Below are 7,199 nucleotides of genomic sequence, written 5' to 3'. Positions count from 1 at the left end.
CAAGTATATTTGTTGCTGTTGGTAACCTTAGTGACCATTATCTTTAGGATTCTACCCAAGGTGACGGTGGAGGGAAGATCCCACTGTACCTGGAGCAGACGTCGGCTAGACTCACTTGGATTTTCCGGGGGGTTCACTTCACTCGAGACGGTTAAAGTGGAGGAACTTGTGCCGGTCTATTCATTAAGCAGGTTGCCGGGGTAACTGTTCCACCCACCACTTCTGTACTGAATTCGGCGATGTTGGGCTTCATCACCAACTAGTGTTTTCGGTCTGGAAGGCTATTGTTTGTGTATGGTTTGACGCCCTAGATTCTTTAGGCGTATGATTCGAATTTGTTTGGTCCTTTAGAGACTTTAGGCGGTTTGCTTTGAGATTTTACTTTGTTTGTGTGTGCAGTAGTTAAAAGTTTTTAACTGTGGCTGAATTACCGAGACAGTCCCGTAGACTTCGGGGCAAGTCTCCTGAGATTGTTACTGTGGCCGATTTGTTGAGGAAGTCCCGTAGACTTCGGGGCGAACCTCCTGAAGACGTCCTGGGTCATTACGAAGGTTTGAAAGTCCTTGTAACTCCTAGTGGCAGTAAAGTAGGTTCACCTGAAGAAGGAGAGTCGTCGTTGGTAGTCCATCCAGATTACCAAGGTCTAGAAACAGGTTATAATCCCGAAGCTGTTGCAGTTTCCGAGCTTGTTGGTAGTTTTTCATCTACTAGTGATATAGGCGAAGAACCTGAAATATTTGAACCTGTTACTCCAACTTCTAGTGCTCCTGATTCACCTAGGGTAGAAAGAGTCATCACCGAAAATCTTCTTGCTGGTTTGATAGCTATTGAAGAACTTGCTCCAGAAGAAGAATTTGGCGTCTCTATCCTTGAAGATTAACCTACTATTGATCTAAGGGAGCGTGAATCCATCTTTTACAGTCCTCCTAGAAGTACTACTTGGTATCTTTCGTTAACTAATTATTTGGACAACTCAGGGTTAAGTTTTTCTCCACCTCGTACTCCTTATCCACCTGGAGGTATTTATACTCCTGTAAATATGTCTGGTCAGTCGTCCGTGTTCACTCAATCTCCTGAATCTTTCTTATACGGCGGTCCTTCTGTTCCCTCTGGGTATCAGTCACTTTCTGGTACTTTTGCGGGAGCATCTCCTCAACCCATTGAACATGGGTTATTAACTGGAAACAATGGTAATAAACCGTTGGGTGTAGGAGACATTTACATGATGTCAGGTTCAATTCCCGGTTCTCAACCTCAAGGTGGCCAATTACTGCCTGGGGGGCAGCCTCAATTAACGCTTGAGGGGCAACCTCAAGGTACACAAATTGCGTCTGGGGGGAAACCTCAAGGACAGTATGTACCCATAGTACAATACATTCCTCAAGGTCAACCCCAGCCTCAATATGTACCCCAAGGTCAACCTCAGTATCAATTTATCCCTCAAGGTCAACCCCAGTATCAGTATTTACCTCAAGGGTATCTACCTCAAGGTCGGTACTCGAGTCAAGGTTATCAACCACCCCAAGGTCAATCTTATGTTCAAGGTACGGGAAATGTACCTTTCAATTATCAATCCTACCCTCAATCCGGTTATGGATCTCAATATCCTCAACCTGTCATGGGTCAATACCCCGGAATGAACATATTGTGGGATCCATCGCAAGTTCAACAGGTATTGCAGCCAGGTGTACAGTTGTCATCTCAAGCTGGACAACCCTTAGTTTCTGGTTCACCCCAGCAACCAGTCCAGTCTAATGTTCAAACTTCTGTACCTTCGGTAGTTACTCAGTCGCCCATTGCACCTAGTACTCCATCTCAAACGACTGCTGCAACTACCGCAACATCTGTTCCTTCCACCACACTTACTTCTGGAGTGTCGACAGCTCCGGTTTCTACTGTCTCTGCAACTACTCCTCAAACATCTTTACCATTGTCTAAATCCACGATTCAAACTACGGTTCAGATGCTTGTAGGACAGCCTGGTTTAAGTACGGTTGTCACTAGTCAACCACAATTCGTTTATCAACCGTACCAGGGACAGTACCAATACGGGCCTGCTGTCCAACAGCCAGTTTACCAGTATCAACCGTATCCTGGGTACACTTATCAACAACCTCAGCAACCCCAGTACGGTCCGGTTAATCCTGGTTTTCCGGGAGGATACAATATCCCGAATGCGATTCCTATTCCAAGTTATCCTGGATATCCTCCTCCTGGGACTGGTCTTGTGACCCAGAGCTTTAGGGATCCTAATCGGCAGTTACCGTTTATCGCAACTTTGGATTTACCAGACTTGTCGCGCCTAACGAACGATCCAATAAATTATCTTCCGTTTTGGCCGCCAATGCCGAATAAGTTGCCCAGTGACATTCCCAAGTTTGAGGGTAAGTCTAGAGAGGATCCGTCAAATCATGTGATGACTTACCACCTCTGGTGTGCTTCAAATTCCATCTCGGATGATTCGATCCGCTTATGTCTTTTCCAACGTACGCTCATTGGTCTCGCGGCCAAGTGGTACATTGAGTTACCACGGGCCTCTTTTTATAATTTTAGTCAGTTAGCTACCTCGTTCCTAACTCATTTTCAGTTGCCGGTCAGATATGATAATGGCACGGAGTTACTAACTTCATTAAAACAATCGACGTCCACTTATATTTCCGATCATATACATGAATGGAGACGTCGAAGGCGATTAGTGAAAGTTTTTATCCCGGACCAAATCTTACCTGAATGGTTTGTTAAATCATTATTACCGAAGATTACTGAAGACGTAGCTAAGGCCGGAGTAGTCACTGAGGAGCAAGTGATTGCTCAAGCGCAGTACCTTGACTTAGTTTACACTCAGTCAGGTACGTTACACGAAAAGATCCCAGATCTTCCAAAGTCAAATCAAATCGCTGCTGCTCCTTCGGGATCTAATGCTGCTGATGGCATGATTGGTACGGTGAATACTAAAAGCAAGAAGAAGTCTTCAAAGAATTCTTCGCCCATTATAACCTTACCGGATTCCCCGACAGGAGAATCTTCTGCTGAAGTTTCCGCTGATATTCACGCTGTAGAGTCATCTACGGCTAAATCAAAAAACGGTAGGAAGAAGAAAGGCAAGAAGAAGAATAAAGCAGACAAGACTCCAAAGGAGAAAACAGAAAAGTCGGAAACCAATGACGAAAAGCGCAAACCTCGATATCCTTGTCTTATTTGTGAAGAGGATCATTTTACAAGAGATTGCCCTCATCGGGCCGAGGTTGTGAAAATCGTCAAGGGTTCCCCAACTCCTGCTATTTTGAAAGATCCATTTCCAAAGCAGGAGAGTAAAATGATAGGTTCTTCCTCGAGTGCCAGTGAAGAACCCATATTGATGATGTCTCATGTAAGGATTGCGACTCGATTGCAAGATTATGGTAGTAAAAGTCCTGTTGATGGATCGAAAGAAGCATAATCTTCTCATTCAAATCCATCAACCTCAGCTCCCGGTTCCGATCCACTACAGATCGAGAAACCTAACCCTGACTTAGTAATCAAATCGCCCGCCAAGGGTGTACTTCGAAGGTCTGCTTTCAATCCGCATGCGAGAGCGGCCCAGAATTACAACATTGTTGAGGATTTAGCTGTTTCACCCTCAGCAATGTCGGCTTTAGAAGTGCTGCAATCATGCCCAGCACAGCGAAAATTACTTTTGTCGGCTATAGGAGCTGTTGATGTTCAGGACCCGAACCTAATAATCTTTGATCTAGAAAATAGTACACCGCGTTTACCTCATCAGATGGCTTTCCAGATTCCAGTGATAGTAAAAAACAGGCCTATTCATCGGACTGTAATTGATGAGGGAGCTTCCACGTGTATTATGTCGATACAGTGCTGGAGATCACTTGGTTCTCCTTCACTAAATCAATCCCCGACAATTCTTAAGGCCTTTGATGGCCGTGGGTTCCATCCGTTTGGCATTCTACAGGATTTGCCTATAGGGGTTGAAGGCAAAACCGTTAGTCTAGATGTGGAGGTGGTTGATGCCCCTCTAGACTACAACCTTCTCTTGGGTCGAAGTTGGTCTTACGCTATGACAACGGTCGTTTCATCGGTCTTCAGAGTAATAAAGTTTCCACATAATGGCAAGATCGTAACCATAGACCAGCTGGCTTACTTTTCATCCGACCCAGCCTCTTCAGAGAGTATCCAGCATGTCGGTAAAACGACTATCCCTTACAAGGATGTTGGCGTAGGATTAGTTAAAGATGCCGGTTTACTGGGAACTTTTCCTTTTCCTCCAATAAACGCCGTGTCTTCGTTTGCATCTATTCATATGATTACTTCAGACACCATTGTTTATGACGATCCTTGGATCATTCCTTCTGAATCTGAGATAGACTCATTTGGTGACGCAATGCCTTTGAGTCCATATGAAATTGCCTATGAAGTCGTGCAGTCTTTTACCGACCCGAGTTCAACCAAAATCGGCCAAATGAATGTGGTCCGCGAGGAATCCCTTTTCACGTCAACCTCGGAGTTAATAACGTTTCCCGAAGTTGTGTCATCTAACGAACAACTTTGTGAAGTCCTGTGCGTAGACGATTTACCATGGGAAGATCTCCATCATAGATCTTCGTTTTTACCTGAGGATGATCGTTTTGAAAACAATTTCTCATCAATATTTACAGCTGAATATGTCAAAGAAGCTTAGAGTCCAATGAAACATCCTGATTCAGAGCTGAACTTGGGAAACATTTCTCGCACTATTCCCATTGACATTTCAGTCAAGCCCGGAATTGTTGAGCACATTCATATAGGTGCCTCGTGTTCAGATGACGAAATTCAGACATACAAGGCCCTATTTCAAGAATTCCGCGACGTGTTTGCCTGGTCCTATGAGGAAATGCCAGGAATTGATCCCGCAATTGTTGTCCATGAGATCAAGACTTACCCGGACGCTAAACCCGTCCGGCAACGTTTGCGTCAGATTCACCCACGAAAAGCGGCTGCGATTAAAGCAGAAGTTGAGAAGCTGTTGAAAGCAGGTTTCATTTATCCGATCCCGCTAACGGATTGGGTATCGAATATTGTTCCGGTTAACAAAAAACAGGGAACAATAAGAATATGTATCGACTATAGGGATATCAATCGTGCTTGTCCCAAGGACAACTATCCAACACCCTATATCGATCAAATAATTGATGATTGTGCCGGCAGTGAAATATTTTCCTTTATGGACGGTTTTTCCGGTTACAATCAAATCAATATTCTACCTGCCGATCAACCAAAAACGGCTTTCATTTGTCCATGGGGGACATTTGCTTACTGCAAATTACCTTTTGGACTTAAGAATGCCGGAGCCACTTTTCAAAGGGCGATGTCTTATGCGTTTCATGACATCAAACACATTGTGCAACCGTATCTCGATGATTTGCCTGCTCACTCCTTACATCGAGATGATCACCTTGTCCATTTACGAGCAATTTTTATGAGGTGTAGGCATTATCGTATACGGTTGAACCCACACAAATGTGTCTTCTGTATAGAAGTGGGAAGATTGTTGGGATTTGTAGTTTCAAAAGCCGGCATCCGCGTCGATCCCTCGAAGGTAGAAGCTATCATCAAATTGCCTCCTCCTTCGAGTCTTCGCCAACTCCAAAGTTTGCAGGGGAAAGCAAACTTTTTACGCCGATTCATTCCTAACTACGCCGAGATTACAAAGGGTTTTACCCGGTTTTTGAAACAGAACGCTCAATTCTCTTGGGATGAGATAGCTCAGAAATCTTTTGATGCACTCAAGCACGCGTTGACCCATGCACCGTTGCTGCATCCTCCCAACTACAACTAGGATTACTTTTTGTACCTCGCCGCCGCTCATTCCACCATTGGAATGGTCTTAGTACAGGAAGATGAATTCGGAACGGAACATGTGATCTATTACCTTATTCGGACGTTAAATCCCACTGAGCTCAAATATTCACATGTGGAGAAATTGGCCTTGGCAGCCGTTCAAGCTGTCCAACGTTTTCGTCACTACATTCTTCTCCGTAAAACTACAGTCATTTCGGATTGCAACCCTATGATCTACATTTTGACTAAACAATTGCTAGGGGGCAAGTACTCTAAATGGATCGTTATCCTGCAGGAGTTCGACTTGGAATTTGAAAAATCTAAGTCTAAGAAATCTTTAGTTTTTGCAGAGTTGATGTGTGATTTCCCGCGTGCTGACACGGAAACTGTGGCAGAGGAACCCATTGTGGACGAATCTTTGTTTCTCATCAGCACTTTAGATCCGTGGTATGGGGATATAATCGTCTATCTCCAGACCCAATCCTTTCGGCCTGAAGTTTCAAAGTCGGAATGTCGGAAAATTCGATTCCAGTCCCAACAATACAAAATTATTGGAGATACTCTTTATCGCCGTGGGGCAGACTTGGTTTTTCGCCGTTACTTAACTCACGAGGAAGCTGAAAGGGTTTTGAATGACTGTCACTCTGGAGCGTGTGGCGGTCATATGTCTGGGTATGCCACAGCCCAAAAGATATTGCGCGCTGTCTACTTCTGGCCGTCCTTGTTTAAAGACTGTATTATTGCGGTCCGGAAATGCCACAACTGTCAAGTGTTTGATCGCAAGATGCGCGCACCACCTGCTCCTCTCCACCCTATAATTGCCGTTGGTCCTTTTGCCAAATGGGGTATCGATTTTATTACATGTAACCCTCACTCGGCCGGGGGGCATGCGTATATCATCCTTGCGGTTGATTATTTTACTAAGTGGGCTGAGGCGATGCCTACATTCGAGGCAGACGGCAAGACAGCTGCAATTTTCGTATTCAATCACATTATTGCTAGGTTTGGTGTCCCACAAGTGATAATCACTGACCATGGGCGCCATTTTCGAAACGTTATGATGACAAAACTTACAGGCCAGCTTGGGTTGCGTCACAATAGCTCAACTCTTTATTATCCACAAGCGAATGGCCTGGTTGAGTCCATCAACAAAGTTTTAGTTATCATGATCCGACGAATCATTGGTATTCATCGGTCGAATTGGCACAACATGTTATTTTCCGCGCTTTGGGCGTACCGAACCTCAGTGAAAACATCAACAGGGTTCACTCCTTTCCAACTAGTTTATGGTTTGGAAGCAGTGCTGCCCATTGAATGCGAAATTCCGTCACTTCAAATGGCTGTCGAATTACTTCCAGCTACTTCCGAAGAGGAGAAACGTT

This window comes from Pinus tabuliformis, chromosome 2_1 (assembly GCF_031772625.1).
Source record: "Pinus tabuliformis cultivar Carrire ecotype Pingquan chromosome 2_1, CPIR1, whole genome shotgun sequence".
Classification (NCBI taxonomy): domain Eukaryota; kingdom Viridiplantae; phylum Streptophyta; class Pinopsida; order Pinales; family Pinaceae; genus Pinus; species Pinus tabuliformis.
This window is presented reverse-complemented; position numbering follows the sequence as displayed.